At 42.9% G+C, this 11,578-nt stretch overlaps 1 long non-coding RNA gene across 1 annotated transcript; it reads left to right on the top strand.

Annotated features, from left to right (window-relative positions):
* The first annotated feature begins 9,548 nt into the window (after window positions 1-9,548).
* On the top strand, window positions 9,549-10,670 carry LOC124188381. Its single transcript, XR_006872342.1, has 3 exons — window positions 9,549-9,715; window positions 9,881-9,997; window positions 10,217-10,670. It is a non-coding gene; the product is annotated as an uncharacterized LOC124188381 (long non-coding RNA).
* The last annotated feature ends 908 nt before the right edge of the window (window positions 10,671-11,578 follow it).

Genomic DNA, 11,578 nt, shown 5'->3' on the forward strand with positions numbered 1-11,578 from the left:
TTTTCCCTTGGACAGAAGAGAGGAGGCCGGTGCAGGTTCCTGCAACCAAGAGGAACGAAACGGGGACCCCGTCGACGAGGCAACCGGGCAAATGGCGGAAAGAAACTCCCGGCTTCTCTTATTCTCATCGGTGCTGCTGCTGTGGCCCTTGGCTGTCTCTGTGTGTGTGTGTTGGCGTTGCCCGGCGTTCGGTGGACATGGTCTATGTGTCTAAGGGGAAGGCGACACGGAACCCACCAAAAAGCAGGGCAGCAAGCGGCCTCCTCCTTCTTCTCCTTTTCTATCGATTGGCATGTTACACACCACCACTACACAACATTGTAGTCGTTGTCGTCATTTGTCCCTCCCGTGATATTTGAACTGCCCTGCGCTGGTTTCTCTTTCCCTTTGCGTCTAATTGTCTTTTTGGAAGGTTCTTGTTTTTTCGCTTTTTTCGCTTTTTTCGTTTGTTTTGTTCTTCTCGGTCGGGAGAGAAAAAGAATCTATCAGAAGGGGGAAAAAGAAAAAAAGGAATTCCAGTTGGGGGTTTTTGTTGTTAGCCAAGACCGGCTCTTCATCCGTCTTCATCTTTCGCTGCTTTTGAGCGTTTCAAGGTGTAGACCAGATCAAAAGAAAATTGCGTTTGTTATTCGGATCAAGCCCCGTGTAACGCGCTATTATTTCTCCTCGGCTCCTCTCTCTCTCTATAGGGGTCGCATCCATCGCTTGGTGTGCTCTCTCGTCCGGATGGGGCAGCAGCGGAGGAGCGGCATTGGAGCAGCGGCAGCGCTGCGCCGAGATCAAGTTACGATCTTATGTATGACGGCCGGTTTCAATTAGACGGCCGTCAGTGTGATTGAACGAGGACTTTGTCGATCAGACCCGGGGCTCGATCTAATCTCGATCGAGGCCGCTATCCTGTTGTTAGTTTTTCAATTCTCTTTTTTTTCTTTTTCTTTTTCTTCTTCTTCTTCTCTTTCCCGGAGCGCGTCGAGCAGCTCAGCAGTTTCGTGTACTCTTCACACACACACACACACACACACACACTCAACCTACTGCCCAAAATCGTTCCCGGGAACCGGTCGTACGTCTCTTCTAGCCGAGGAAAAAGAAGAAAAAATAAAAGAGAGACCCGAACAGCACACACACACACAACTGCTGTATATACATGGGAGGCAAATGGGTGAAGAAAATAAAAAAAAGAGCGACGAAGCCAAGCATCAAATAGCGATGATTAAACCAAAATGAGAGTAGTGCAAGCTACAGTTCCCTTTTTTTTTTCGTTCGTTCGTTCGTTCGTTCTTCTCCTCCATTCTTTCTTTCTCCGCTTATTATGAAGCTGTTGGTTCTTTTCTTCTTCTTTGGCCCGGGTCTTTTGCTTTTAACTTGGCCCGCATAAGGTTCGGTTTCTATCATGACTCGGTTGCTTTGTAGTAAATGTCGAGTAATCAAAAGAGAGAGAGAGAGAAAAGGAGGAGGATTTTCGAAACAAGCAGAAGAGAATAAAAAGTGGTGAGTGAAGAAAGAAGAAAGAAGAAGTTGTGTGTGTGTATGTGTGTGTGTGTGAGGCCGACGTTTTTGTGGTCGCTTGGGGGGCCCGTTGCGGCTCCGGGAGAGATCATGGGCGTCGTCGACGCAATCAGACGAAATCAAAAGGTGATGCACGGGTCGTGGCGGGTCGAGCAGGTGAGGGCAGGCATCAGCTGAGAAGAGACTATAAGAAAAAAGAGAGAGAGAGAGAGAGCTAGGGGGGCGGATAGAGGGGGGAAACAGACAAAAAAAAAAAAAAAGAAGGAGGCCGACCGCTGTCGCCGCGACTTTTTTATACAGATGGGAAAAAGAACAGTAGGGAACCTCACGAAATCCACGAAACGTTTCCTTTTTGTTTTTTTTTCGTTCGTTTCGTTCGTTCTTCTTCTTTTTCTGGTCATGGCCCTTTTTCTTCTTCTTCTTCTTCTTCTTCTCCTTGGACGATTTCAAGACCCGAGAACGACGAGAATCAGACAAATGGAAAAGACATTTGATTTCATTTGATTCCACAACAACGAGAAGAAAGTAGAAATCGCCGCCGCCGCCGCCGACTGACGACGACGGCGGCGACGCCAGCCCAAGAAAACCGATAGGGCGCGCTCGTCGGTTTGGTTCGCCCCTTTGATTTGACTTCCATCTCCACTATCGGTGAATAGGAGCCGAGGAGTCTCTCAACAAGCATGGACTGGAATAAGTGGCTTTACAAATATGGCGGATCACGATGACGTAGTCAAGTCACCTTGAACCTTAGACTCGATTCCCGCTTCTCTCCGACTCGTTTTCTTCTTTGCTTTTTACCCCTACGCGTTTCACCTCCCTTTTTCTCTCTTCTCTATAATAGCTCAACGTGTAGACATATATATAATATTCACAACCAGTCTCTCTGTAATAATATCAAATAGAAATAGACGCATACTTCTATACGTGTATATACAGTTTACGCGGCGCTTATTTATTTATTTATTTAGACGTAAAATAAGAAAGAAAAACATCACTGGCTGGGTCGTGTAGAAAATTTTAAAAAATAAGAGAACGCACAGACGATTTTTTTTCTTTCTTTCTTTCATCTCTTTGGCCTTTTGCTAGTTACTCGCACGCACGCACGAATTATACGGTCCTGCATCTCCCGACTGACTCTCTTGTATATTTATTTTTTGGGACTTTTTTTTTTAAATATTTAATTTTACTTTTTCGCCCTTTCGTGCCAATCGGAGAAATGTACAAGAAGGAGCGAAATGTTTGAAACAGAGAAAGAATGCAGCGAACTCCTAAAAAAAAAAAGCTTTTGCTCTCGTCCATCCCTCATTGAAAACATTTGAAATCATTATAATGTGTGTGTGCTGTGCTATGTGCTGTGTACTGTGTATATACATATATGCTGATGTTTGGTTGTGCACAGTCGACACACTCGACTCGACTCGACTTGACTCGACTGCTGAGGAGAGAGAGAGACGGGCTGTTATTATTATGCTGATGACTTTGGCCCAGCCCCGGCCCGGCTCTCTCTCTCTCCTTGCCACACTCTTTGCCAGACGTCTATGCATCAGCACACAAGTCCAAGGGGTCTCGTTGTAAATGCACATTTATACGCTCGCACACAAGTTTTCGGAATAGGGGATTCAATTTTCTACTACTACCCGAAATTACAAAGAAGAAAAGTGTTGGCACACGCAGCTAGGGAAAGGAAATTCAAAACCAAACGGGGGGAAACGGGGGAGATAAAAAGTCCCGCATTAAAATGAAGAAAGAAAAAAAAAACCCAAAGAAATATATTACGCGGAGGGCTGTAGCTACCAAACATAATTGAAATAGGAGCGGAAGTTGCCTTGTTGTTTGTGTTTTTTGGGTAGGAACCGGATCAGAAATCAGCCAGCTACGGTCGGTGCGTTACGTCAAATCGAACTGGATTGCTCAGCGACAGCGGGGATTTCGGGACAGTAGTCACGGGACCCAGGACCTTGCGATGCACACGACTAACATCGAAGAAGAAGTAGGAAAAACAGAAATATGCGCGGGTTCAACGAGAACTTTGGCCAAAAGAACAACAATAAGAAAAGAAAATGAAATAAAAATTTTTATACCAGGCAAGAAGAACCTCTTGCCGTTTCTTTTCTCTCTCTTTTTTATTTGATTTTTAAATTTCCATCTGCTTTTTGTTGTTGGTGCGTGTTCAAAGGACATGTCAATCTACTTGTGTGTGTGTGTGTGTCTATTCTTTTTGGTCTGCTGGCGAGGAGCGTGAATGGTGTGCTGCAGCGCACAGGCAGCCAGCAGCAGCAGATGATGTAAAAATGTCTAGATGAAATTATAAATATCCCAACACAAGCAACAACAGCCATCATTTCGAAATATGTGATGATGATGGGTCGGGACAGGACGCGACACGGCCCCAGGGCGAGTCGGGAGGAGAAGAATTTTCCCGATTTCACGGGCGTCGTGTTTACGTTCAACCTTTTGCCAACCTTAGAGGCAAATAAAGGCAACTCTATCCGGCAGCGCAGGAGAAAAGAGTGCTGGAGACGACGAGCTAGAGACATGTAGGGTTAGTGTGTAACCTCCTCGACAAACTATACACAACGGGAAAAAAAGAAAAAAAAAGAAATTCTATCGGGTCTTTTTCTCGAACGGAACCCCCAAAATGAGAGTTCCTTCAACCCTAAAAGGTCGTAGACTCACGCATCGTCTCTTCTAGTGGTTATATCAATTGGAATTGTCTTCTTTTTTTTTTCTATTTCGCTTTGGGTTTACTTTTTATACGTCTATAGCGATAGATAGAGAGAGAGGTCGGAGGAATCGAGCGGTTCTATTCAACACAATCCTGTGAAATATGCTATAGAATATAGATGGCATAAAACAAACAAAAGCCCCCAAAGAGGGACCGAGAAAGAGAGAACAAGAACAGACTATACATTATTATTGTGTGGTCATAAAACAAAAAACGGTCGGCGGTCGCGCAATGCATAAACGATCATGGCCCGGGTGAGAACGCACGGCACAGCACAGTCGGGCACAGCCGTAGAGAGAAAGAGAGAGAGAGAGTTGATAGAATATCTAAAAAGGCAAGAAAAAACCCGAGACACAATAACGTATAGCAATCAATTGGATGAAAAAGAAATAGGAGAAAATAGAAAAATCGTGCTCGAAAACCTTTCAAGACTCCAAAACAAGAGATAAGGAGAAATAGATATATAATAATAATAAGAGTATATAACTTAACGATCTATAGCAGTGGTGGTAGTTGGCCTTATAGTGTATATACCGTAATGTCGATTGGCCTTGCTGAGCGATGGAACGTGCATTTAATCTCATTACTTTATTGTGAAAAAAATAGAAAGAGAGAGAGGAATAGATAGATGGATGGATAGCGATTTAGAAAGAAAAAATACGAGAGAGGAAATGGGAATGAAAAAAATAAAATAAAATAAAAATATGGATGAGGGAAACGGCCCACACGAATGTATAACGCACGCAGGACTGTGCCCAGTAACCAGGACAGATAGACTCTGTACGACTATATAGTATGCTGCTGCTGCTGCTATCGGCAGCAGAGAGTGAGTCACAGTACGTACGACGTACAACTCTAGCTAGCTCTCGGCACAGCGCTCACACCTGGGCTTATTGTGTGTGTCATCAATTCCGGTTCGGATCGTGTGACCGAAAACATTAATTTTTTCCCTTTTCTTTCTTCCTTCTTTTTCTTTTTTTAACGAATTTCTTTTTTTCTTTTTATTATTATTATTTTTTTACGCAGGGTTTTTTTTTGTTGTTGTGTTGTTGGTAATTTCCGGTTGTTGCCAGATTTGAAATCCGGGGGCCCTTCACTTTTTCTTTTTTGTGTTGTGTTGAAGGGCGGGGTCTGCGCATGTTTTTCTTTTTTTTTCTTTCTGTTTTTTTTTTGTTTCGATTCTCCGGTTGGAAATTCTTATCCAATCAGTGGTGAAACAAAAGAAGAGATCCCGGCAAGGCAAGCTAGGCAGTATAAGTATACACACATTAATAATGTGATGAAGCGGGAGATGATGTTGATGGTAGATGTACTCTATCCCGGATCTGACTACATGCTATAATGAGACCCCAACAGGCATCGGAGAGAAGCGTCTGCGGCCGCGGGACCGAAATAACAACAACAACTGTACAACAGCGGCGGCGGCGGCGGTGCACACGCTAAATACGACGCGCTCTCTCATGTGTGTGTGTAGACGTTGTATTCGCTTAATTTTTTTTGGGTTGTTGTTGTGCTCTTTCTCATATACTCCTCCTCCCTTTCGATCGAGAGAAGATTTGTTGTTTATTTTTGGTAATTTCCTTACTTATGATTGAAAAAGGAAAAGAAGAAGAAGAAAACAAAAATGAAATTTTCTGTTTTTGTTTTGGTTTTGCGTCTGGCGAATGATTACGCCGGCGAACGAACCGCCAAACGACCGCCCGCTCGTCCGTTTTCTGGGTGGCCTTCTTCTTTCTAAATATATGAAAATGTCTGATTTATTACGCGCCACAGCAGCAGATGATGAGGCATGTCGTCGTCGGTGTGGTGTGCTTATTATATCTCCTCTTCTTCTTCTTCTTCTTTTATTTTTTCCTCCTTATTTTTTATTTTAATTTTTTTTTTCTCTCTCTCTCTCCACTCACGCGGCCATCCATTGCGACTGTACAGTCTGGCTGCGTTTGGGTTGGGCTTGCCCTTGCATGTGCGCCCTGGATTCCCGCCGGAGTCTATAGGTAGTGAGTAGTACGTGCCGATATAATACCGTACCGGTTGGGGCCGGCTATATACAAGAGGCGAAAAGGAATGAACGACCGCCCCGACTGGCCGATGTTTGATTTATTACAGTCAACAGTTCTTTCAACTCGTGCGCCTAAATTTTCCATGTTTTTTTTTTCCTTCTTCTTCTTCTTTTTTTTATTATTTCCCTTCACAACAAAATTGGAAAAATAAAATAAAGGAGCAGCGCTGCTGGCAAAAGAAGAAGAAAAAAACGATGTGGGCCAAGCGATACAGCTCGTGTGTGTGTGTGTGTGATGCATATCTCCGCCATCAAGTATATGTGTGTGTGTTCCCGTGTAGAGAGAGACCAAGGTAAAAAGAAATAAAAGATCGAAAAGAAAAGTCTCGGTCAGCTGTGTTCTCTCTCTCTCCTATATTTCCCCCCATGAAACACACACACATCAAAAGCAACAACCCAAAAAAGTTTGGGGTTCTTTCTCTCTCTCTCTCTCTCTCTGTTAGTCCAATCTGCCTTTATATATATTCCTTGACGGTTTACCCCGTTGCTCATTCTCAGAGTCACGTCCGCGCACCTGGCCAAATATATATAGATGTATACGTAGCGGGTATCACTAAAGCTCCGTCCGGCGCTCATACATATCTAAACACCTTCGTGACTGTCCGTTCCAACATGACTTGTATTGCCCCATCGTTGTCGACACAAAACACACACACAGAGGAGAAAGAAGACGACGACTCTAATATACAAGGGCAGCTTTTTGATGGCCAGCCGGCCGGCTCTTTCCAACTATCCCCCGCGATGTGGTTCTGTGGCAAAAAGGAATTCGCCGAGAATGAGACAAAACATCGGTCCTCGACTGCTTGTGTACACCGGGACCTATCAACTCGGCCGGCAGTACATATAGCAGCAGCAGCAGCTGAAGCGACATGACAGCAGTGGCCAGTCTAATCCGCCAACACAAAGACCTTTTAGCTGGACGTATTAACTCGCGCATAGAGGGGATGTGTGGATATATAGCTGCTGGGCGAACGATATATGTATATTCCATTCGATTAGTTGATTGAGTGAAAGGCACACATAAGGATGCAAGCCGAAATCCCCAAGTTCACACACACATGCACACACACAAACGTCATGCATAATTCATGCGCAAGGGCATTTTCGTTTCGTAACTTTATATATTATCTCTATTATTTTCTGTTTTGTTGTGTTTTTTTTTTCTGGAAATTTCCTGATTACGAAATTGATGATGCATCCAGTCGAACCAGTTTTTCTGTTCGCGTTCCCATGCGGTGAATAGTAGGTGTTGTATGACGTGGCCCGGAGTCTCCGATAAGATCGATGTTGGTCGATAGCGGCTTTTTTCGATGTAACAATGAAAATTCGAATTATTAAAAGTATCAACCGTAGGTTGGTCCTCGTATACACACAGATATATTGGGCAGGTATAATAAATGGCGGCTGAATAGAGCGCTGGACCGCGCTGGACGACCTAGCACTTCATACAAGCCGACAGAGGCGCTTGCCAGCTGTTTGCATTGGGAACGACATTTGATTTCATTCGATGCAACGATAGGACTTTACCGGAGACTCTTACAAGTTCAAGATTAGAGAGGTGAGCGAGAGGCACGGGAGCGTCTACATAGACAACACCTTCAACCCAAGAAAAAAAGACAATAGAACTGTTGGCTGGTCGCTGTATTTTTTTGGTTTTCTTTCACGAATTCTCAGGGTCTCTCTCTCCATCTCTGGCCGTTTGTTTTTTTGTTTTTTCCCAGAAAAGGGATGAACGAGCCGATTTCGGGGTCAACGCAAAAGGCCAGCTACGCCTCGTGGCAGATTTCCCGACATTGATACCGTTCACACTTCAATTCAATTAGATTAAAAAAGGGGAACGGCGCATAGAGAAAGGTGCGGCGTCGTTGTCCAAATTTCTCGCAATCAGCCGATACGGTGCCTGTGTCCATCACTTATTTCCATTCATTATTTCTTGTTATTTTTTTTTTCTTCCCCGCTGGAGGACGCGTCGCTGTCGTTATCTTTTTTTCAATTACATTCCCAGTGGTAAAAGAAATGCGTAACACAATTGAAGCCAAGAAGAAGAAGAAAAAAAATAGATATTCTTTTCTGCTCTTGGCTATTATAAAGGGCCAGGTTGGCTGGCCTGTGCACGGACAATTGGTAGAAAAGGAAGAAGAAGAAGAAAAAAGCGGGCGCTGCTCGACCGAATCGGGACAGCGACAAACAAACGAAAAGGGCAAGAGCCGGATCAAAAGCGACGATGGGCGACGGGCGAAACGGACTTGGTGAGCATAGCTATAGTTGGGAAGCGCACGAGACCTTTTTCGAACAAACAACAACAACCTCAGACTTCAATAGAAGGTTACAGAAACATTTTTCTTTTATTTTTTTATTTTTTTTATTTGGAAAAATCCAAGGGAATGAAAATAATAGATGAATCTGTGACCGTCTCTTTTCTTTGCCCGCTTTTGATTCGGCTGGCCTTCTCTCTCTTTCCCCCTTGTCCCTCGATGCGAAGCCCAAAGAATGGCCATCCATGTATCGCCGGATAAGAGGAATGGAATATATATAAGAAAGACGGGCAAAAGTCAGTTCTCCGCTCTGGCCCGCAATAGATTCAGATGGTCCATGATTGGTGTGGGATTTAACAGTCACGAGATTCTGACTTCATGCTCCGGAATGACAATGGACGATCGGCCAGGATAAGAGGAATAATAGGACACAGAAGAAGAAGAAGTCAAGAGGAAGAAGAATAGCTCTATAAGGAAGAAATGCCGTGAAGAAAAAAAAAAATAGAAATAAAAATAAAAGACGCCCCCGCGTCACCAAATAAAGAAATGATGCTATTCCGGTCGGACTGAAACTCAAAACTGACTCGGATCTTTTTTTTTTTATTTCATTTTTATTTTGGGTTTTTTTTTAACATTCTCCATTCTTCCTGTAACACGCACCGAAAGGAAACGGCCGTGACTAAACAGTCAGTCCTCTCTTATAAAACCCCCTCCAAAAAATAGTTAAACTTTCGTGTGAATCAAATGTTTGGCTGTGGCATAAGAGAAGAACAAAAAAAAAAGGAAAACTATATAGCGCAAATGTCCATTAAAGAGTGGAAGCGATTTTTGATTTTTCCCTTCTTGGCTTCCAAGAGGGCTTCCAACCAAACGGCTTTCATCGTTTTTGGCTGTTTGGATTTAGGTGGTGGGGGTCGATTTTTAATAAATTCTAATCGATATCTTAAGTATTGCTAATTAGAAGATTAGTGTCGTCTGCTTTAGTTGTCGTTTACACGTTTCGAAAAGGAGAGTGGAGACTTTTTAAGATTTCAAAGAAAAACGGAATGAGCACTAATTTGGACTTGTATGCACGAAAATAATATGACAAAAATGTGGTCATCGTCATGTTTACTTTAGTGTCGCAGCTTTACATCGCTATGCTCTCCACTCCATGTTGTTTGGCAGGTAAATACTCAGAATAAAAATGGGATGACTCATCTATGGGAGCTTAAATAGAAAAGTTTAACTTGTTCCAAGTGTGTAAAATGTACTTCCTGACTAGCATTATTTATCCCCTTGTTGATGTATGGCAGTTTGTTTGCACTATATTTAATCTTTTACTCTTTGCAGATCTGAGGCCTGAGCCAGCCATCGTAACAGCAAAGTTTTGCTTGTGCTGGACCTCCAGTCACATTTTTCGACTGATGACCTCCTGTCATCAGCAACAATCACAGTTTCATCGTTAAGGTAATCAATTTTGTTACTTTTATTAACCTGCCTGTGACCTGCCAGATTTTTAATGATCCATGACTTGCATAAATGTATTACATGGAAACCTTCAATTTTCTTGTTAATTAACAATTAGGGTATACCCCTGGTTTACCACCGTCTTATTTTCAACTTTTACTTGCTTGTAATTGTTTCTGTAAATATTTTTTGTTACTCATTGTAGAAATGTTTTATTAGGATAAACAGCATCCCGTTTGATTGGAGACACTTTCAGTGTCGATCGAGTTTAAATGTCTTCGTGTACGCCCATGTGAATGTGGGTGTATTCACGAGGACTCCCTTTTACTCATCTCTCCTGGTCGATTCAACTTTTGGATGGAGCACTTGTGGATGCCTGGCTGTATTTCCCAGGCTTAAAGGTAGGACACATTCATCTCTATTCTTATTTTTTGACATTTTTGGTGGCGTTGATTTTTTTAAATCGTTGTCGAGTACGGAGTACCTACGATTATTCCTGGGCCATGCAGTTGGCTGAAACTATTTTATCTTGCTGTTTTTGTTTTTCTCAGTCAACGACTGCAGATCAGGCCTGTTTTTGCACCTCGCAACTTTGTATGCTAAACAATCAAATTCAGAAATATTTGAACTGGAAACACTCGAAGCAAATTGCAACTTGAATCACTTTTTTCACCAAGAGGGTCTTCGTCGTCTCCTTTTACATATTTTTATTTTTCCTTGAATTTTGAAAACGGCCGTGACTAAACAGTCAGTCCTCTCTTGAAGCCACCCCCACCCCTCCAAAAAAATAGCTAAACTTTCGTGTGAATAAAATGTTTGGCTGGAAGGGCATAATAGTAGAACAAAAAAAAAGGAAAACTATATAGCGCAAATGTCCATCAAAGAGTGGGAGCGATTTATATATATTTTTTCCTTTTTCTTTATCCCCCCTATACCTTTTTTTTCTTATATGGCTTCAACGGCCCTATAGTGTATAAAAATAGTGGCCCCTACGGGCCCCGTTGCTGGCGCTGGTGGTGTCTTTGTTTTTCTATGGCCTTTTGACTGGCCATGGAGTTGTTGGAATCGTTTTCCAAACTGGAGATAATAATGTGCAAGCAATGAAATAATATATAAGAGGCCCATCATTTGTTATATACAAGCTCTATCACGTGGAAGGAAAGAGACCCTCTCACTCACACACACACACAGTCAGTCCTGTATACCTGGAAGACCATAGAGCGAGAGAGCGCCATGCTCCGGTCGGCCGTCCGGAACCACCAAAACTCTCCGAAATTGGCTACGGCTCCGTTTGGTGTAACCGGTACTGTGTTGTTCTTCTTTATTTTAATGGGCTTCTACGGCACATTGCTAGTGATTCGAAACGGTCGAACCCATCAACTCCGACCCTTCATTATTACTCCTCTCTTCTTTTTTTTCTTCTTCTTTCTCCCATTGGATTTCCTTCCTCCTTTTTGTTTTTGTTTTTTTGAAAGATTGTTGTTGTTTTTCCTTCTTCTCCTTGTCGGATTACGGGAGAGAGAGAGAGAGAGAGGACTATATAACCATGTCGAGAGTCAGTCGGTTATACAAGTTGGATCC

This window comes from Daphnia pulex, chromosome 2 (assembly GCF_021134715.1).
Source record: "Daphnia pulex isolate KAP4 chromosome 2, ASM2113471v1".
Taxonomy (NCBI): Eukaryota; Metazoa; Arthropoda; class Branchiopoda; order Diplostraca; family Daphniidae; genus Daphnia; species Daphnia pulex.